This window comes from Canis lupus, chromosome 2 (genome assembly GCF_003254725.2).
Source record: "Canis lupus dingo isolate Sandy chromosome 2, ASM325472v2, whole genome shotgun sequence".
Taxonomy (NCBI): Eukaryota; Metazoa; Chordata; class Mammalia; order Carnivora; family Canidae; genus Canis; species Canis lupus.
In genome coordinates, this window is record NC_064244.1 from 29,810,819 (window position 1) to 29,831,462 (window position 20,644).

Consider the following 20,644-nt stretch of genomic DNA (forward strand, 5'->3'; position numbering starts at 1 on the left):
TTTTCTCTTCTCTTTCTGTGTATTCAACACATCTTTTATCTTTTAAGGGTTTTTTTTTCTGTCTTTTTGAATCTCTGTGCTATATTTTTAGATAAGCACTAAAAATTTTGCTTTGTTTTTGTTTTGTAAAAGGCCAAGTAATAACTATTTTAGGGTTTTTAAGCCACAAAAGTCTAACATATTTTTATTTGTTTCTTCTTTCTTTTCTGGTAAATCCTAATGGTGAAATGAGGTTTCAGTGTTGGTCAAAGCCAAGTGAGGGTATGTGGCAGATGACAATACATTTAAAACCTGAGGGTATAATTGATGATTTCCTTTAAAAAGAAATAAAATCAGTGGTGTTAGATATTATTGAAAACAAATAACCAGGAGTTACAAAATTGAACACTTATGAAAATGAGGGATTCCACTATAGTTTAAACCAACTTCTATTCAACCAACTTTATTCTTTATGGTGTGGTTTCACATATATTTTGTTGGTAACTTTATCCTTTCTACTGTCAACTTTTTAAGGCCAAGACTAGATCCTGAGTGCCCAAGTTTCTCCTTTAATCACACGATGTGTGCCAAACATCTTACATGTCTCTCGGTTCTACTTGAGCTCAGTATGTGGTCAGCCTTACTTGAGCATATGTAGACATATGTATTGGGAAAACTCATCCAATCCCTCCATAGCTTTTTACAGTAATAATCCCACTTGCTGGAAATTCATCTTAGAAAGTAGAACTTGATAATGACATGAAGCTCCAAGCTATTAGGGTGCCTCTAGTTGTATTGTTTTGTAATTTGTTGAATATTGCTGTGTTTGCCTTAGGTTCAGTTGCTATAGCCTAGTCTAATTAGTAATTAAGAAAAGCTTTGGCCATCATAGGAAATGTTGGATAAGGATATGCACTCAGACAGAAAGCTCAAAACCAGTCAGCAGATAACCAGTGATAATATTTGTTTATTCATTGATTAATCATGTCTTTCAAAAACTTTTATTGAGCATCTATTACATACCAGGTACTGTTCTAGGTGCTGAGGATAGGTTAGTGAAGAGATCATGTAAGTTTCTTGCTCTCAGAGTATTTTGAGTTTTGTTTGCTTGCTTGTTTAGTACTGAATCTATAATGTATCTTGAGCAAGTGGTTACCATATGTTTTTTTTTTTTTTCTAAGTACTGTATTTCTCTCAGGAAATGAGAAAATGGGGCAGAGTTAAATGGGCATTTTTATCCATTTCAAGCATAGACTAAGTATACTTTCTCAAATGTATATTTGATTATTGATATTTGATCCACACATGAATGCATGAGATGTTCTTAATACTATCCAAAAGCTGAATAAAAACAAAGATGTAATTGCATGAAAAGGCAGATTCAAAGCTTTTAAAATAAATGTATAATATCTACTCTACAAAAGTTCATTTGAAAGAACAGAATGCAGCTTATTATTTTCTAGAAGAAGGAAAATCTTTTGGAAGACAGCTGATAAGATTTCTATCCTCGTGAGTGAGTTTTCCAGACTTGTCCGATGTCTTTTAAAGTATATTTTAAACTTAGGAGTGAATTTTCAGTTTTATAGATAAGTAGTATCTAGCAAATATATTTGTATCAGAGTGCATATTTTTGCTAGCTTTGACAAAAAATATCTACATTTGAACTGAATAAAAATGCTTCCCTTTTATTTAGGCTTTCGATGTAGTTTTCTTCATATGTCACACCGTGGACCCCCATTGATGGGTTCAAATTACTCTCTCTATTAGTTGTGATGGATGTACATCTGTCCCTCATCATTACCTGATTTCAAATAAGCTATAGGAAGTTTCTGGCAAAAGGTATTTTGATTGATAAACAAAGCACAGTTTGCTACCCTTGAGTAAGCCATCAAAAATCATTGTATTAGCTCTCTGGTAAGAGCTTTTTAACTCAACCAGCCAGCTGGTTTTAGCTACACATTTAAAAACATAAGCTGGATTTTTTTGCAGATAGAAGGAGAGGGTTTGTTATTAAAGATGCCCCGGTCACTCTATTGTGTAGAGAAGACAAAAAAGCCTGAATATACACAGGATACCTGCCCATGTTCCCACTGAGGCTCTACTCCTGGTGCTTGTGTGTGTGTGTGTGTGTGTTCACCACTGCTCAATATTTTACAACTCTTTGCCCACAGCCTTTGTCTGTATAACTCTCTTGCTTAGGAAGCATATGCATGTTCATTGCCTCCATCAGCATTTGAGTAAAACCTCTAATCCTGTCTGCCCGTATACCCGAGTTTCGATATTTTACTCTTAATCTGGTATTTGTGTAAGAATGTCCCACTCTCAGGGTCACACATTCAAGTCCTGTATAGTATTTTCTTGACAAAACTAGAAACCCTTTCTACTTCCTTTGGCACAAAGATGATCACAGTTCCCCACTGTGGACCCTTCCTCCTTCTTTTCTTATTTCTCCCTTTCAACTCTTGTGTTAACCTGCCGTCTCTGCATATAATCTGTACATTTTAATTCAGCCCCTGGATTTCCACCCAACCTCATTCACTCTTCATTTATAACATTTTTTTTTACTTGTTTTTTTTTTTTTTTTTTTTTTTTTGGCCACACCTCTCTAAAACAACTCTTGTTTGGATGACTACAAGTAATGTCATTGTGTGCCTCCTTCCTGCCAAAATAAGCACGGGGCAGTTCATTGATAAAATCCCGTTCTGTACTTTATTTTATAATCAATGATGGCTATTAGTGTCTGGAGATATCAGAGCACTGGGCACTCAAGTGCTGTTTTATTATATTACAACAACAGCTTTTAAACAGGCAGTGCTTTACCTATATATTCATAGGCAGCATCCTTTAATTAAGCATTCAGTGGGGCCAAGAGGAGGAAGAGAGCAACTGGTTTCATCTTTGGTTCTAATTTAGTCATTAAGGAAGGCTTAAATCCATTTTTTTGAAGAGCTTCTCCCAGGAAAGCACACAATTTGCCTGAGCTTCTCTCTTCTTCAAGAATCCTAGAAAGTTGCCCTCATGAAAGAGAGATGGAATTGGAATTGACTTTTAATACTTCCAGCAAACAAGCGTGAACAATTCTGTCTTAAAATGGAATTGTGGCAAAGCCGCATGAAGAGAACTGCTCAAGAACTCAGGTTTGTGAAGTTCCAGTGGACGTCGACACAGGATCCACTGAAAATGTATTACAGATAATCATGCAAACAGTTGAGGCATGCTGAGCACCTAAATGGATCAATTTTTCTTCAAAGATCTTTACAAATATGAACTAATTCTTACAGTATTGCCTGATGATTAAACATCAGTCACCTCTGTATTAGGTCTCAGGGAGGAATGAATCGATATAAGAAGTAATATTTTCACAGAGAGAGAGGGAGAAAAAAGAGTTTTTGAAACCAATTTAAAATGGAAAGTCTAAGTAAAGGTGGACTTGAAGGCCTAAAGACATTAACTCATTGTTGCCAATTGTTTTGGGAGTTACCAGTGTGAAGCAAAACTGGTTTCCTTTCCTATCCAATAAAACCCAGTTTTAATCTCTGCTCAAGATGCAAAGCAATAAAGCTCCTTTCAAAAGCAACCAAGTAGACAATCGCCTTGAACAGAAGAGCAGTGATTGCGTGGGTACCTCACAGTCAAGGGATAAGTGAGGTCTCTCCCTTAGAAACTAGGTACTCTGATGGAGGATCCTGGCAAGACCTGGAGGAGACAAGTGCCGGACTTTCACACCCTGAAATGTATGCTGGGGGAGGGCATGTGAGAGTGGAGGCTCAATGCCAGCAAACGGTCATTCTGCATTGCCTTTTTTAAAGGTAGAAATCAATATGATTTCTACTTTCAGTTTTACTGAAATATAACTGACATACATCACTGTACAAATTTAGGGTGGACAGCATGGTGACTTAACTTACATTTAGCGTGAAATGATTAGCACAGTAAGTTTAGTTCACATCCATCACCTCATATTGTTAAAAGAAAGAAAGAGAGAGAAGAGAGGGGAGGATGGAAAAAGGGAGGGAGAAGGAGGAAGCGGAGAAGGGTGACAGAGAGAGGCTGGGAAGGAAGGAAAAGGAAAAAAAGTGTTTTTCCTTGTGAAGAGAATTTTTAGGGCTGCTTGAAGTCTTACACTGGCACTGATGGTCTACATGGGGACTTTGAAGGGACGTCTTGCTGCTCCTGGCAGCACCCAGTGGAGGAAGGTCCAGCCTAGACCCCTCTGCAGTGAGGGGACATCCCACACGACTTAAGTGCTTACACCCTTTCTCAAGCTGGGAGTCCTGATGTTTCCCCTGAACTCCACGGCAGGCATCAGGGCAAGGCCAGTACCAGCTCCAGACCCCTGCTTCTGATCCACAGATGGATTCAGCATGAACCCAGAGAAGCAATCTTCAAGGCTTCAACTTCACAAAAACATGAGACTTAAGTAGAAGACTTAAAAATCCAAAAGTTAACGAGGGAACAATCATTTCTCTATCGACCTAGAGGACAATATAAATAAATCACCTGATATCGGGAACACAGTTCCTATCCATCACAATTGCAGACTCACAGGTCAGAAAATGATGACCCAGGAAAACTTGTAATGAGAGAGCACCGTTGAAAGGCGCTGGCCAAGGTGCTTCCACGTCAATGAGCCGTGGTTGACCTGGAGCAGCTAAGGGCTTAGAGAGTGGCATGCGGCAACCTGGAACACAGAAGCTTTTAATTGTCGGCCAGATAAAACCTGGTTCTGTGCTCTGAGACCCCTTATGAGAATTCAGAACGAGGATCACGCTGGGCTGCACATCAGAAACATACATCGAAGCATTAATTTCTCTTAAAGACATTTTTAAATTTTTTTTAAATTTTTATTTATTTATGATAGTCACAGAGAGAGAGAGAGGCAGAGACACAGGCAGAGGGAGAAGCAGGCTCCATGCATCGGGAGCCCGATGTGGGACTCGATCCCGGGTCTCCAGGATTGTGCCCTGGGCCAAAGGCAGGCGCCAAACCGCTGCGCCACCCAGGGATCCCAAAGACATTTTTTTTTTTTTAAGATTTTATTTATTTTTTCATGAGAGACACACACAGAGAGAGGGAGAGACATAGGCAGAGGGAGAAGCAGGCTCCCTGCAGGGAAGCCGGATCCAGGACTCGATCCTAGGACCCTGGGATCACACCCTGAGCCGAAGGCAGAGGCTCAACCACTGAGTCACTCAGGCGTCCCTTGAGGACATTTTTCAAAAACGTTTAAGGGAAACTTTGATCATGAATTTTTCTGTTGGTTTGCTCCATAAAATTGGCACGTTGCCTTCCCTTATGAATGTCTCCATGTGTTAAGTGTGGAGATCAGTCTGGCTTTCCCACACTCACAGCTTAAGAGTAAAATACTAAGAAATTAAAGGGAATCCTAACACAACTTCTAACATTTGACAAACTCAGGCTTTACAATTTTTTTTTTGGATCTTTAATATCAACCATGTCTAGACGATCACTATTTTGATTGTGAGAAATGTGAGATGTCATGTATAAAACATGACAAGAATGAGAACTTATCTTGTGCCTTATTTGGTTCTCCCTTCGAGGGGGTCAAAATACAGGAAAAAAAAACAGAAAGATTCATTTGGGGAGAAAGATGAATAGAATTTTTTTTTCCTTTGCAGCTACTATCCATTTTATCCACATGAAAGAAAACAAGATGCACATTTAAAGATTGGACAAAACTGAAAACTTAATTAAGGGTAGGTCTAGCTCTTGCTCTCCTTCCTTCTTTCCTTTCCAGTGTCAACTAATCATCAACCACCCAGGAAAGAGTTGTGGGGGGTGGACCCCACCACGCAGGATGGCTTTTTGCCTTGTGTATGCCCTGAATTAGGCTGGAGGAGGAGTAAAAAGGTTTCCTTGGATTTTGAATATGGTGAGCACTGGTATTAGAGGATTTGTATGACACCTTCTAATGGGATAGACCGTTCAGTAGGCTGTCAAGATGTGTGTTCTTGACTGTATCTCAGAGCAAGTCAGCTAACCCAGGTATTTGCATATCTAAAATGAGATTCATTTTTAAAATGTATGTTAATGAATAACATCATTAGCATGCAATTTTACATTCTGATTGATGCTATTCAGGGTCCTACAAGTAGGCAAAGGACAGGCACCGTTTGTATTCTGTTCAAGACAAGAACATTTGATTATTAAATCTGACCATCTACAGCTGCCTAACTTTAGGGAATAGCATTGGAATAACCATGTTTAATGAGATTTATTAGTTAAGGATATGCAATTAGATCTATTTTGTATCCAGCAAGCTAATATTAAATATTTCAACATTTTCATTACTAAAGATAGAATTACAAAAATACCTTAAAATAATAGTAATTCACCTCTATATGAGGTTTCCATACTGCAATGAGATCAGTAATTGGAATAAGATCATTGCTGTCATTGGAAAGAGATTGTACATTCAAATAAATCATCTGCTTCTTGCTCTCTGGGTCTTCTCTGTATAAGCCAGGAAGACCTTTATGAACGTGGTAAATTGTGCTGAGTAATCGAATTGCATGTAATCAGAAAAGATAGGATTATGAAAAAAGGGTTGAGGGAGGGTAAGGAACTGACCCAGAGGAATGTGTGATAGGGACACACGGGTTGGGGGTAGGATAAAAGCCAAAATTGTTACCAACTAAATGATGGGGCTGAGGCTGGCCTATCTTTTTAGTTCAGGATTGTTTATGTGAAACCAGTTAATGTACTCTAAGAGCACCGAGCCTGGCTTGGAAACAGAGGCTCATTACCCGGGTGGCAGGTTTGCTTGAGTCGGTCATCTTGTCAATGCCTGCCTCTGGATTTGAGAATTCTGAAAGAGGGAAGCAGTTGATGTTGGAAAGATTTCATTTCCCAACAGAGGCTGAAACAATGAGGGAGATGAAACCAGTATAGCGAATGCTCACACGGAGATTGAAATCAGAAGCTCTCCTTCGAGCGCAGAGCCCATGCCTCTCCTGCTGATCTCTGGGGCTGTCTTTGCATCCCTCAAAATAACTCTGTAATTTGTCTCTGGCTTCTCCTAGGGACTGAGTGGGTGGCTCTCAAGACTCAGTCTAAAAATAGAATCTCCCATCTCAGAGAGGATGAAAAGAAATGCAAAGAATAGGTATCCCCGTGTGTTTGCAAAACAAAGCCTCCTTCTTCCTCAGACAAAGCTCTGCATCATTTCAGGAGAGCAGCTTAGAGTGCATAGGATGGGCTTAAATGCAGGAATAGATAAATCACAGAAATGGAGGGGAAAATGGAAATACCTCCCAGGACTGGCAGAAACAGAAAGTCAGCTTCTTCTTGACTCTGTGGAGCAACTGGATTACTGAATGATGCCCAGAACAACATTAAAAAAAAAAAAAAAAAAAAAAAAAACCCTCAGGAAAAGTCAACAAGCTCTTTTCTCTCCTTGGGAATTCGAGACATAGCAGGGGAATTTTGCTGACTATTCCTAACATAGATTGTGTGAAAGGCACACAGCTACAGCTTCTCATGCTCTACTACTTTGCAAGAATTTCCTGGTGTTTCTCATTGTTTCATTTTTCCTGTGTTTACCCTGAGTTGGCATCCATGAATTAGTAAAACAGTTTGCAAATTGTGCATCTGATAATGATGTCTAAGTCCTAGGATTGGAACATATGAAATTGGCAGTGTCTTAAATTTTAAGATATCCCAGAAAGAAGGAAAGAGAGGGGATAGGGAAAGAGAAAGGAAGAGAGGAAGGCCGTAGCATCATTGTTGAAACAATATTCAATTTCATAAGGAATTTCAAGCCCAGAATAGGAATCTATATTGAAATGTAGCTATTTTAAATTAGTTACAATGGAGTAGAATGGGAGAGCGTTCCTCAGAATGCGATCTAGTGTAGACACAGGGTCATTACCAGAGGTGATCAAGTGAAAATGGGTCCAGTACGGCTGGCATCTGAGAAGGAGAGAAATCTGGACACAGACACACACGCAGGAGAACGCCGTGTGAAGATGAAGGCAGAGTTTGGGGTGATGCATCTATAAGGAATGTCAAGGATCGCCAGCAAAGCACCAGATCAGGATAGGGGCATGAACAGGTCCCCGTCAGAGGCTCAGGAGGGCCCTGCCCTGTCCACACCTTGAGCTTGGACCTCCAACCTCAGAACTGTGAGGTAGTAATTTCCGTTAGGTCACCCCGTGTGAGGTGCTTTGTTCGGGCAGCCCTAGCAAACTACTACGAGGTTATTGAGAGGTTGAAGGACTGATGATATAAAAGCTTAGAAGCATGCCAGGAGCAAGGTGAAAGCTCAGTGAGAGTGAGGATTATTGTTTTATTAGTGCAATGACTCTGGTCATTTCAAGTCTATTTTTTTTAAGATTTTAATTTATTTGACAGAGAGAGAGAGACAGAGAGAGAGAGTATGTGTGTGCTAGACACATAGCAGGCGAGGGAGAGCGAGAGGAAGAAGCAGGCTCCCAGCTGCCCAAGGAGCCCAATGTAAGACTCGATCCCAGGACCCTGGGATCAAGGCCTGAGCTTTAGGCAGATACTCAACCACTTGAGCCACCCAGGTGCCCCCGGTCATCTCAAGTTTTAATGAAATATGTTCTATATCTCTTTCCTCTAAATAACATAGCTGCCCTGAGTCAACAGACTTCTCTGGTGGCTCCTTAGCAATTGGTCTAATGGTCAGTTGGCCACTACTGGCCAGTGGATTCGGAGAGGTGTGACACAGAGAGCCTTTTGGGGAGACATTCACGCTCCCACTGCCTGCATCTTCCATGAGGACGAATGCTGCCTTTCGGCACCTAGGCCCCAGGCTTCCCCACACCTGGCGCATCTAGGCGGGCACCGCACAGAGGTTCCTTTTGCACCAGTGCAAACGCTGGCACACAAGCATGCACTCAAGATAGAGTCAGTGCACTTTCCTTCTCTTCCGGGCAGTAAGAGCAACTGGGGAGATGATCCAGGGCAGTCTTTGTGCCCCGTCTGCGCAAGGGTTATGCAGTTCCAGGCTTAAACAGAGGACCTGGCCTGCTATTTTTGACCCTCAACTGCACTGCGTGGATGAAAAAGCCTATTTCTAGATCTGCCCAAGAACAGAGAGCATTTGGAAAGGCTATTCCATGTGTCATGCTCCCAGTGGCACACCCCCCCTTGGCGTTCTGGAATATTCTGTGGTTTCCTGCTTCCTTTCCTTCATGGGCATAAGCCACTGTTTCCGAGTCACTTCCTCATACTCAGCTGCGGATAGCTTGCATGCCAAATGCTTGTCTCAAAATCTTAGGCTGAATTGTTTTGTCTTTGGGATTCCTGCTTCTCACCTGCCCCAAATGTTAACTCGTAGACGAACCCTCTGTGGCCAGCAGCTGACACATGGCACATGTCTTCCTGGGGAGTGCATGGAAGCTAAGTGTCCGCTAGACCAGACAGGAATTCTGCACAACAAGGCGTTTCTAGCTCCCCCACCCGTCCGTGTCCCCACCCAAACAAATGTAAAGGCATTCCTGAAGAGGGCTGGGATGGTGGCTCTGTGGGCGCCAGGCTTCCTGCACCATCATCTGTGGGGCTCCAAGAAGGGTCTCATTTCCCAAATGCTTGACCACTTTGTGTAACGCCAGTCATCTTTTTCTTTAAATATGTTTTCAGGCAAAATGTAGTCTAAACATTCCTCAGGTGGCTTAACTTAGATGTCCAAATAATCTATTAGCTGTGATGGAATTTCTTCTTGATGTAATGGCAGCATGTGGGTGAGTTCTTCTTTTACTTTCATGATGGAAACTCAAAATACTCAGTGATTGTGACAAGTCATACGACATCTTCTCAAATACCTTATGTTATTTTATTGTGTGACATGGAAGGCTGTTACATTTGCATATTTTAGAGAATAGATAACCATTTAACTTTTTGATATTGAAATCAATATTATATCAATATAATGATATCTATCTATATGTATGTATATATCACACACATTATCAAATAGTGTTTCAAGGATGTGGAAAATTACCTTTGCTCTTAAACAAAGGAGAACATTCTAGTGATATCCAGATAACTCCCGGGTTGTCATTGGCCAAGTTGAGTTTTCAAACATGCAAATGTTCTTCAGGCTTTCATGGCACACATCAAACACATATTGTCACTTTTTGCCTGGCTTTTTAAAGATAGAAAAGTGAACAAAATACACTTCGCTATTCTAGAGTTCAAAAATATAGAAAATACAGCCCTTCTAATGACTATTTAATGAACTTTTATGAAATGAATTTAAAACAAGTTACACAGATGCACATGAGGTTCCTCAGGAACACTCGTATTTAATGTATAAGGGAAGTTATATAATAAGGTTGGTACCCAGGGAAGCAAGTATGTGCAAATTGATGTAAAACTTCATGAATTTTACCTATTAAATAGTTGAATTAATATTATGCTTCATTCAGTAGTTCTCCTAAATATGTAAAATTTAATTTATAATTGTAAGTGAATATTAATATATGATCATGCTGTAATAAAAATATTTGTATGAGTGGGAAATATCAGTGAGGGTGACAAAACATGAGAGACTCCTAACTCTGGGAAATGAACAAGGGGTAGTGGAAAGGGGAGGTGGGAGGGGCATGGGGTAATGGGGTGACAGGCACTGATGGGGGCACTTGACAGGATGAGCACTGGGTGTTATGCCATATGTTGGCAAATCGAACTCCAATAAAAAATATACAAAAAAATAAATAAAAGTATTTGTAAAATATTTGAAAAAGCAGAAAAATGATAGGTAATTTTGCTTGCAGGTGAAAATAATTCCTTTAGAAAAGATGGCTTTGGGGATCCCTGGGTGGCGCAGCGGTTTGGCGCCTGCCTTTGGCCCAGGGCACGATCCTGGAGACCCGGGATCGAATCCCACATCGGGCTCCCGGTGCATGGAGCCTGCTTCTCCCTCTGCCTGTGTCTCTGCGCCTCTCTCTCTCTCTGTGACTATCATAAATAAATAAAAATTAAAAAAAAAAAAAAAAAAAAAAAAAAAAAAAGAAAAGATGGCTTTGAGCAGTATCTCGAAGAATGAGGAGATTATAAAATGTAAAGTTCAGGACCCTGGTAGGAGAGCATTCTGGGAAAAGGAAGGACAATGGTCAGGCATAGAATTGTAAATTGAAGTGACATGTTCAAAGAAAGATGAGTGGGGAACCTAGGTGGCTCAGTCAGTTAAGTATCCAACTCTTGATTTCAACTCAGGTCATGATCTCAGAGTCAGGGGATGGAGCCCTGCATCAGGCTCTGCGCTTAGCGGGGAGTCTGCTTGTCCTTCTCCCTCTGCTCCTCCACTTGCTCACACTCACTTTCTCTATCTATTTCTAAAATAAATAAATAAAATCTTAAAAAAAAAGATGGACATTCTCATATAGATGATGATAGTACAGATGAGTTTCAAACATTTTTCTAACTCTGGCAGGTAATTATTTCTCTTTTTGCCTCTGTCCACCTGCCTACCTACCAACCAATCTATCTATCCATCTACCTACCTCTCTCTCTGTCTAGCTAACTAGCTAGCTAGCTGTAGCTAACTAGCAAGCAAAGAGGGTTGAATGACACATGAAGTGATGTGGAGTATGCTAACAACTTGTTTGGTCAAGTTCACTGAGAACTTGCTGAGCCTGACTGCTGGGCTCTATGAATACAAGACAAACCCAACATCATGTTGCCCATAAGCACTCGGTATCCAGTGATCGTTTAAGAGGAAGAGACTGTAGTTTGACTGATACATGTGGACTTCATTTATTCATGGATAATAAAAAAAAAAAAGGAATAAGGTACAATAAGTTGTTCCCTGTCCCTTCTCTTCCCAGTCATCATATTAGGCTGAGATTCACCTGACCGACCACAAGGTCATGGATGCTAGAATAAAAATAATGCTGAGATTTGATAAGATATTGGCAGATGGTTTCAGTGACTAATTAGATACTGCACCACATCTACTCTATTACTCTACACCCCATTACTCTACACTCTATAAGGCACAGCCATAATTCTGCTTGGAATTCCAAAGACCTGGCTAGTTCAATCTAACAATTGGGAACCACCACAGACATGCTCACTGTCTGAAGAAGTGAGTCTTACTTTTCACCCCATTTAAAAAAAATATTTTATTTATTCATGAGAGAGAGAGAGAGAAAGAGAGAGAGAGAGAGAGAGAGAGAGAGGCAGAGACACAGGCAGAAGCAGGCTCCATGCAGGGAGCCTGACATGGGACTCGATCCCGGGTCTCCAGGATCATACTCTGGGCTGAAGACGGCGTTAAACCACTGAGCCACCCAGGCTGCCCCTTTTCACCCCATTTTACATCTCTGGTAATTTGTGGTTCTACTTTGTTGTCTTCTCTCTTAGTACGGTTTTTTGATAAGTATAGTAATTTTTTATTGAGGAATGGGCCTCCTGTATGAAAAGAAATTGTAGAGTCTCTGGAGGCTATTATCTCTCTCTGGAGGAGAGGCACCCTATTTTCAGGAATAAAGCAGAATAAGGGCCCAGCATCTAAATCCAGTCATGGGCTTCTCTGACCCAAGGACAGGTTCAGTTTTTATATGACTGGTATGTCCCATTCTAAGCGGTGTCCATGGGGGCCCCATGAGAGTCACAGTGTGTCCAAGCCACTCTGCCTTCGTGGATCCGAGTAGCAATAGGTTGCAAAAGTTCTGCCCACCTTTACAGATGCTTTGTATGCAGATCCTTTGCTTCTGTGTTGTGCAAAAGTAGGCAAATACCTTGAGAAAGATCCTGGTGCAGAAGCGCGGTCCTTCACATTCTGATGACCGTCCCGTGTCTAAACTCTAGTTTTATTTTTATTGTTTGTTTGCTTTCTCCCATCTCCTGAGAGATGTCCAAAAAAACTCAGATTTTGAATTTCTTCTTGCTTTTGCTTGGCTTCTTGGCCTCTAAACCTGAACCACTTAAAAGCCAGCAAATATCTGAAGAACAAATGAATTCTCTCTATAAGCATTCTTTCTCTCTCCTACCCCATCCCCTCTGTCTTTAGAATCTTGGCTTCTCAAGTCTCAAGTCCTAGTTGCTTTGGAAATTTCTAATGGCTTGAAATTTTATTTATAAATGTATCTTTGTATTATTTATTTATTTACTTAATGCATTTACTTAATTTATAACTTAATTTGTATTATTTATTTATTTACTTAATTTTTTAAAAAGCTGGGTTTTGTTCAGCTTTTCTAGGTTTTTTTTTGTTTGTTTGTTTGTTTTTTTGAGGAGAGCCCAATTATGCCAGCAGAGCCCAAAGTGGAATTCCCCCTCAATCTACCTGAGCTGAATGGAGGATGTGTACCTGCTAAAGCCTGGAGGTCAGAAAAATGGAGCACATTCTAGGCTCTCCCTTCCCTAAAATCCTTTGGATGTTTGTTGACAAAAGTTCAAGAAATGCTATTGGTTCATGATTCCTGAAAGCCTCTCCAAAGTTCCAGAATCTCTTAAGGACTCTGTCAGTGAACCAGTAGCTATGTTGGAATATTCTATCCTAGATGGTATGAAGGACATATTTTAAAACATTTCTAAAGATGAGTAATTTTAGAATCAGTTCAACTTCTTTCAAGTAATTCAAGTAATGTATGGGCGACTTTAATTACTCTTGTGCAGGTGCACTGTGCCCAGAGTGTTCTAAGCGGCGGGCACTCATCCTGTGGCTGTGCCATTTTCTCTCTACACAGGGTGATGGCGACACACGCGCAAACAAGTCCCATCAAGTTTAGTCTCATATGGGATTTATAAATGTTGAATTCAGTTGAAAGATTGGAGTTGCTCCTCTTGAGCTGTAAGGTGGGTTGAGATGTTACTCTTTAATGGTGTAAGTTTAGGTAGGCTGGTTTGCAGGCCAAGGGATGTGAGGCCAGAGGATGGAGGGCAAGAAGGGCAAGCCCATGCTGCCTTCACCATGACCATCTGTGCTGAGGTACCAGCTGTGTGAGGTGCATACTTTCCTGTTGGTTGAGTTTTTTTTTTTTTACTCCAACTCTGTATGTGCCTCTGTCAAGTGGCCTGTCCATTAGCGTCCCGTCCGTGTGCTGTGTGCACCAGGTAGGGTCACTGCTAAAAGGCGCCTCCTTTACAGGCCATCAATATTTGGTCCTTCTCCCTCTCCTTCAAACAACTGAGCATCCTCTCATCATACAAGGATGCCAGAGCTGTCCTTCTGTGACAGGCAGGCCTTGTTAAACACATTGCTTTTTTTTATGTATTAAAGGCAGTGGCACCTCTACATATAAAATATATATAAAGCTTATAAAATGCATCCATACACTGAGGAGTGACCTATGATCTCGCCGATCTTGCGTGCTTCCCTTCCTGATGGCCGGGCTTCCAGCATGTTTAATGTTTGAAGGTGAATGAATACAACCGCCTTTCAGTCGTGAACTTGCAGAAGGCCTCTGCAGTTTCCCCTCATTTATACCTTTTTTACAGCTGACATTTATTTTTAAAAGTAACAATTATTTTTAATGGTTTAAGCATATGGCATCTATACTCTATTTTATTTCTTGGAAATGAGTTCCACAGTGTTTTCAATTTTGAATTTTTTAGAGAACGCATGGGTTAATACTCTTTTTGAATCATTTAGTACTCCATAACCCGGTCCTGCCTTACGGTAGTATATTCTAATAGTACCTTAGTTTAATAATAAATGAACTTTGTTAATCTAATCCTGGGTAATTCAGGAAACAGAATGTCCTCCTCCTAATGTCTTTTTCTGATAATGATGGAGATTTATATTGATAAAATTGCTTCCACGGAAGATAAAGATCTCCTGGTGGCTGATTTCAGTCTCAGAAGGGACCATGGAAGCGTGCAAGGTTCCTCTGGGTAGATGGAACAGGTATGCTGTCAACGGTAAAGAATCAGGCTGTGTTCGCATAGAGGCTTCTCGTTGGGGGAACCCCAGGCAACCAGGACAGGGCTCGGAGAGCTGACACACAGAGAAATCGGGACAGAGAGTTTGGGTTTGCTCAGCCCTTTTATACAACCAGTCAGTTGATAAATATTCATTGAATGCCCATTAGGTATCACAGATTTTACTGGGAAGTGGAGACTAAGCAATGCAAGGCATCCAGTGATCTTTGCCATTCAGAGTTTACATTTAGTAGATACAGTCAGAAACTATATATAAAGAGATCAACAGAACGGATAGCATGGTGGGTGGAGGTGGGTGTTATAAGGGAGAAGCAGAAGGATGGAGGCTGCCACTGGACAGAGGGGCCAGTTGTAAATAAGGCAGAAGAGAAGGACTCAGAAGAAGAAATAACACATGAGAAAAGCCTTGGAAGAAGTGAATCCAAGAAGACAACATCCCACATGAGCAGAGGGAAGAGCAAACCTAGAGGGTGGGAGCCAGGGAGGCTGGTGTTTCAGTCTCAGATGAAACAAGGGTCTTGTAGCCCTTCTAGGGACTCTTGAGAGGGGCCTATAGGATATTTTGTGTAGAGAACCGACATGATCCGAATATACTGCTTAGACCAGAGGGGACAGTGGCTTAACTCGAGCCTAGTGAGGGGGCTACACAATAATCAGGGCAAGATTTAGCAGGGCTTGGATCTGAACAGCCCAACAGCGATGGTGAGAAGTGGTAGGTGTGTTTTCAATGTTAAACAGAATTTGCTTATGGATTCGGGGAGGGCATGAGAGCGAGAGGTTGAGGGTATTCTGAGCTACTTCAGGGGTGGAATAGGGGCTGAGTTCAGGAGGTTTGAAGAGGACTTGAAAGGCGGTCATGGGTAAGAGACCTACCCCGAGGCCAGCACTCACAGTGGGTGTCACTGATGGAAATCCTGCCACGAGAGGGGGGTGGGCATTCACTCACAGATGGTGCAAAATCAAGAGAACCGGCCTCTATGATTTGGAAGCAAAGAACTGGGGAACAGGATTCATCCCTAACGACTTGCAGGTGAGGAAGAGATTATTTTTCCTTCTACTCTCCTAGGTCCTTGGCTGGGGCTCCAGGTAACACAAGACACATTAGCAAGAGAGAGACAGACCCATTTACTTAATGGAAGTTTTACGTGACAGGGGAATCTTCTTAAGGAAATGATGCTCCCAAGAAGGAGGATGACTGAACGTATTTACACTGCGTTGGGCAAGGGGTAGTGAACTGTGAAAAGGTGACAAGACCGGTTTGGGCTAAGACACTTAATGATAGAAAAGTGACTGGGAAGACAGTGTCGTTTCCCCAGGTTGGTGCATACAGAGTTCTCAGCTTTCCTCCTCCTGGGTCAGGGAGGGTCCCCCTCATGTGGGAGTTTTACCTCCTTCTTTCAGGAAGAAAAAGGAAAGTCAGAGTGTCCTGTTTGCACCTGTTTTTCAAGTGCCTTGACTCAAAATAATATGCCAAATCGGCGTATCTGGGGGGAGGGTGCTGTGTCTGATACTCTCTGTCCTGGACCACAGCTTATGGACACTCATACCCTCCCTGAGGTGTTGCCTACAAACTGTGGGTCCCTGGGACCTGCCACCTCCTGAACAGAGGGGCGAAGGGGCAATGGTTACAGGACACGGCCCCCTCCCCATGCCATGTGAAAGCCTCTGTGATTAGAGGGCACGCACAATAGCTACTGAGGACAGAGCAAGGCTGCAAATGCACCGGGCAGCCTGCAGTGAGGATGCTTCCCATGTGCTACCCTCCTGAGTGTACAGACGTTGTTTCCGGGCTTGCACATGGACAGAGAACTGCTTGGAACAAGGGGCTGACCTTGAGGAGGCCCTGGAACTGCTAACTGGTCCCTAAATCTCTCTTTCCACTCCTTTCGAGGACTATCGCACTGAGCAAAATTTTAGCATTATAGATTCAACCCTTTCCGGGTCTGGACGGGTTTATGGTTTGGAGGAAATTTCTAATGAGAACGAACATCGCTTTGGGAGGAGAAACTCATTAAATGTTTCTCAACCAGGACCCCCAGTAGGAATCGATGTCCAACCTAAGTTTGAGGTGTATTTGGAATTGGGCAAAGGCTGAGTACTTGCAAGAAGCTGGGCCCAGCCATCAGGAACAGGGAAAATGGGCAGCTGATGGGGCAAGTAATAGGGCCCCCCAGACTTGCTGGAACGACTTTGTTTTGACTGCCGCCTTCCCGTTGGAGGTGGGGAAGACCCTAGCACAGCTGGACTCTCCAGCCTTGCCTTGTTTCCTTGTCTTTAAAGTTGACCCCAGGAAACGCCTTTAAAATTCAATCTATTCCCTCCTAGATTTTAAATGACACCAAGAGGAATAAAAGTCCTTTGTAACAGATAGAACTGGAAGGAGCGATGCTAAGAAAACGATCAACCATTACACATCTGCAGCTGTGCTTACAGCAGTTCAACACTTGAAGCAAAATATTTCTATTATGGAACATGGAGCTCTCTTCATCTCTGTTCCCTAATATGCCCCTGGCTACCTATTAACATCTGGGGCCAATTAAAGCTGTTGATTTTGTTCTAAAATCCTCATGCAAAGTCGAGTTTCTGATTATCTTGGAGTTTACTTCTCCCCAGTTCCTCACCACGATCCTTTGCTTTTCACTGAAACTCTTTGAGAAATTGTATTTTTTTCTAAATAGGTCAGAACAGGATTTTGCTTTGCATTTAGTTCCAATTTTTTTTTTTAATAGATGGACTTTGGATTTTTATTTTCACCTGCCAGCTACTGTCAGTGAGTCTCTAAGAGTCCTGAGCACTCCCTGGGGTAGCAGAAGGTCTACCAGTTGCCCCACCAGTAGGGACCCCACCTGCCCCCCTCTGCAGAGTGCGCTGGACTGACCCCGTTCCTTTCCATCTCAAAGGATCATTGTCACCTCCAAGGGACCTCACTGTGGAAGGCATGCCCAGGACACTGAGCTTTGCTTTTTCTTTTTCACGGACGCTCAAAGAAGCTGAAAGAGTAACGGAGGAAAACTAAACTGATCTCAAACACGTTTATTAATGAATAGTGTGCCATCCTAGTGTAGCCTCAAGAACATCAGAAGGGGAATCTCGCTCCACAGCTGGTTGGCTGTATGACCGGAAACAACTCAAGCAGCCCTTCTCAGCTGGGCTTTCCCCTGGAAAGTGCTCGTGTTTTGGGAAGTTAGCTATAGTTTCAAGAATTGATGCTGCCGATGCTTTCATTTCCATTGGGCGTGGAAGCCACTCGGTCACACAGGTCAGCTGAGAACTGGGGGTCCCTTGGGGCAGAGCGTGAAGAGCACAGGACTGGGTGCTTTCCAGAAACCGACGGGGAACTGCAACTCCCAATGACAAAGAGCGGGCAGTGTTGGCAGCTGCCCTTCAGAAGCACTTTGTCCCCGGGAGGACGGCATCTCCCCTTACCTGCTGGGTGGCATGAGCACACTGGGTCCCGAGTCAGAGCCTTCACTTCCTCTTCTGCAAAATGGGAGCATGGCAGCATGGTCAGGAGGATTCAGGGGAGCACAGTGTGGACACCACTCAGCACAGGGGAACCAAAAATGCACCAGGAGCTCACGTATTTTTTCAATGCGATCTGTCAAGGGACGTAATGCTGTAGAACGTCTGCCTAAAACAAGCCTCCCAGGCTAGTTGCTTTAGTCATTAATAGGTTTAAACTAAAGGGAGTTTTTCTCATTGTGACTTTCCGTTTTCTGTTTTTTTTCCCCCAGTGCTTTTTCTGCAACTAACGTATTTTAAAGAAGTATTATTTTTATAATGTAACTATTTTGGAAATTTCCGACTTGGAAGCAATTCTCTATCGCGAGTCAAAGGATTAAAGGGAAAAAAGGGTTAGTCATGGCAGCGGCGTACATTGTATATGCTTTCTAGAATGATTTTTTTTTTTTTTAAGAAAGCCAGAGAAGTCTAAGCTAAGGGCAGAATTTAAATTTGAAGCATTTATTCAGCAGCCTTTATAAGGAGAGAGGATTGAACTGTGTCCAAATCAAGCATCAGATTTCCAGGGAAAGCAGATGAGAAATTAGAAAGTGTGCAGAAAACAGCAGAAACGTCTGTTAAAAGGTTATAACCTTTTAAAATTGACAAGACTTCTTGGTCAGATAACAGAACCAAGAGCTGGAGGTCTTAATTCACGCATGAAGATGGGGAAGGAGGAGGTGGGGGCTGCAGGGGGGGGAAGTGTCACTGCCAAGGGGTGTCTGAGCCTATCTGGAGTAATCTAAAATCTTTTTTAGATAAAAGATTAGAATTCAGAAATAAATAAATATGCACGCACACACACACACACGTAATATATGAATCAGCAAAGCAGTTAGGGATCATGGCCAGAGTTCCTTGGATGGCAGGTTCTCCACCCGGCAGCAGTATCTAGGACTCACACTCTGGGGAGCTCTTGGCTCTTCCAGTGTCACAGGGGAGCCTAAGACCTCAGGCTAGCATCTCTACCCCAAGCTTGGACATGACAAAGATCATATCCTTGACCAAAAGAGATGAGAGTCTGGCTCCTGTGAGCCTGCTCCACGACCAGGACTCACCCTTGGCTCCCCATCCATTCCAGGCCTGCACAGCTGTTTCTGCAAAAATCCCTCCACCTGCTGTATCTGATCAGATTTGTCATCCTCCACCCTGAAGGCCTGATCTCTCTGGCTTGCCTTCAACCAGAATCCCGGTACTTTGTCCTAGCAAGAATCCCTGCACCCCCATGTCCCCTCTTGATAATTTTCTGTCCAGGGACACCCGCCTCTGCTTGTCTGCTGTCCATCCCCAGCTGTGTTTGCTGTGATCCAAGCGGGGCCCCAGTCCTGGGGATTGTGCTCTGGCAGCCCAAGCTGACAAAGACAAGATCCTGCAGCCCAAACCTCACAACGATGTAGTGTGTGTGAGGATTAAATCCATGGGCTTCTGGTGGCAGTGGTTTATTTGTTTTTAGCGTAGCATGGAGGAGTCTGGGCTTTATCATTAGACTGTAAAACACAGACCGTGGATCAGAACAGTCCTTCCTTGAAACCATGAGCCCATCTAACTTTAGTTACATTGCACAAACATCTGTGTCTGTCTCAAGGTGTTGTTACATCATATCTGGACCAGAAAATCCTTTTATTTTTTTTTAAGATCTTATTTCTTTATTCACAAGAGACACAGAGAAAAGACACAGAGAAAAGACAGAGACACAGGCAGAGTGAAAAGCAGGCTCCATGTGGGGAGCCTGATGTGGGATTTGATCTCAGGACCCCGGGGTCACACCCTGAGCTGAAGGCAGACGGTCCACCACTGAGCCACCCAGAAGCCCCCAGAAAATTCATTTAAAAATGTGACCTCGGGGATCCCTGGGTGGCTCAGTGGTTTAGCACCTGCCTTTGGCCCAGGGCATGATCCTGGAGTCCTGGGATCGAGTCCCACGTTGGGCTCCCGGCATGGAGCCTGCTTCTCCCTCCTCTTGTGTCTCTGCCTCTCTCTCTCTCTCTGTGTCTATCATAAACAAATAAATAAATCTTTAAAAAAAAGTGTGACCTTGAGGGGGGTGCCTGGGTGGCTCATTCGGTTAATAGTCTGCGTTTGGCTCAGGTCATGGTCCTTGGGTCCTGAGATCTAGCCCTACATTGGGCTCCCTGCTCAGCAGGAATCTGTTTCTCCCTGTCTCTCTGCCCCTGCCCCTCCCTCTAGCTCATTCTCTTTTTCTCTCTCTCAAATAAATACATAAAATCTTTAAAAAAAAATATGACTTTGGGAACTTCGTTTAAGACTTGGGACTTTCTCTTCACCT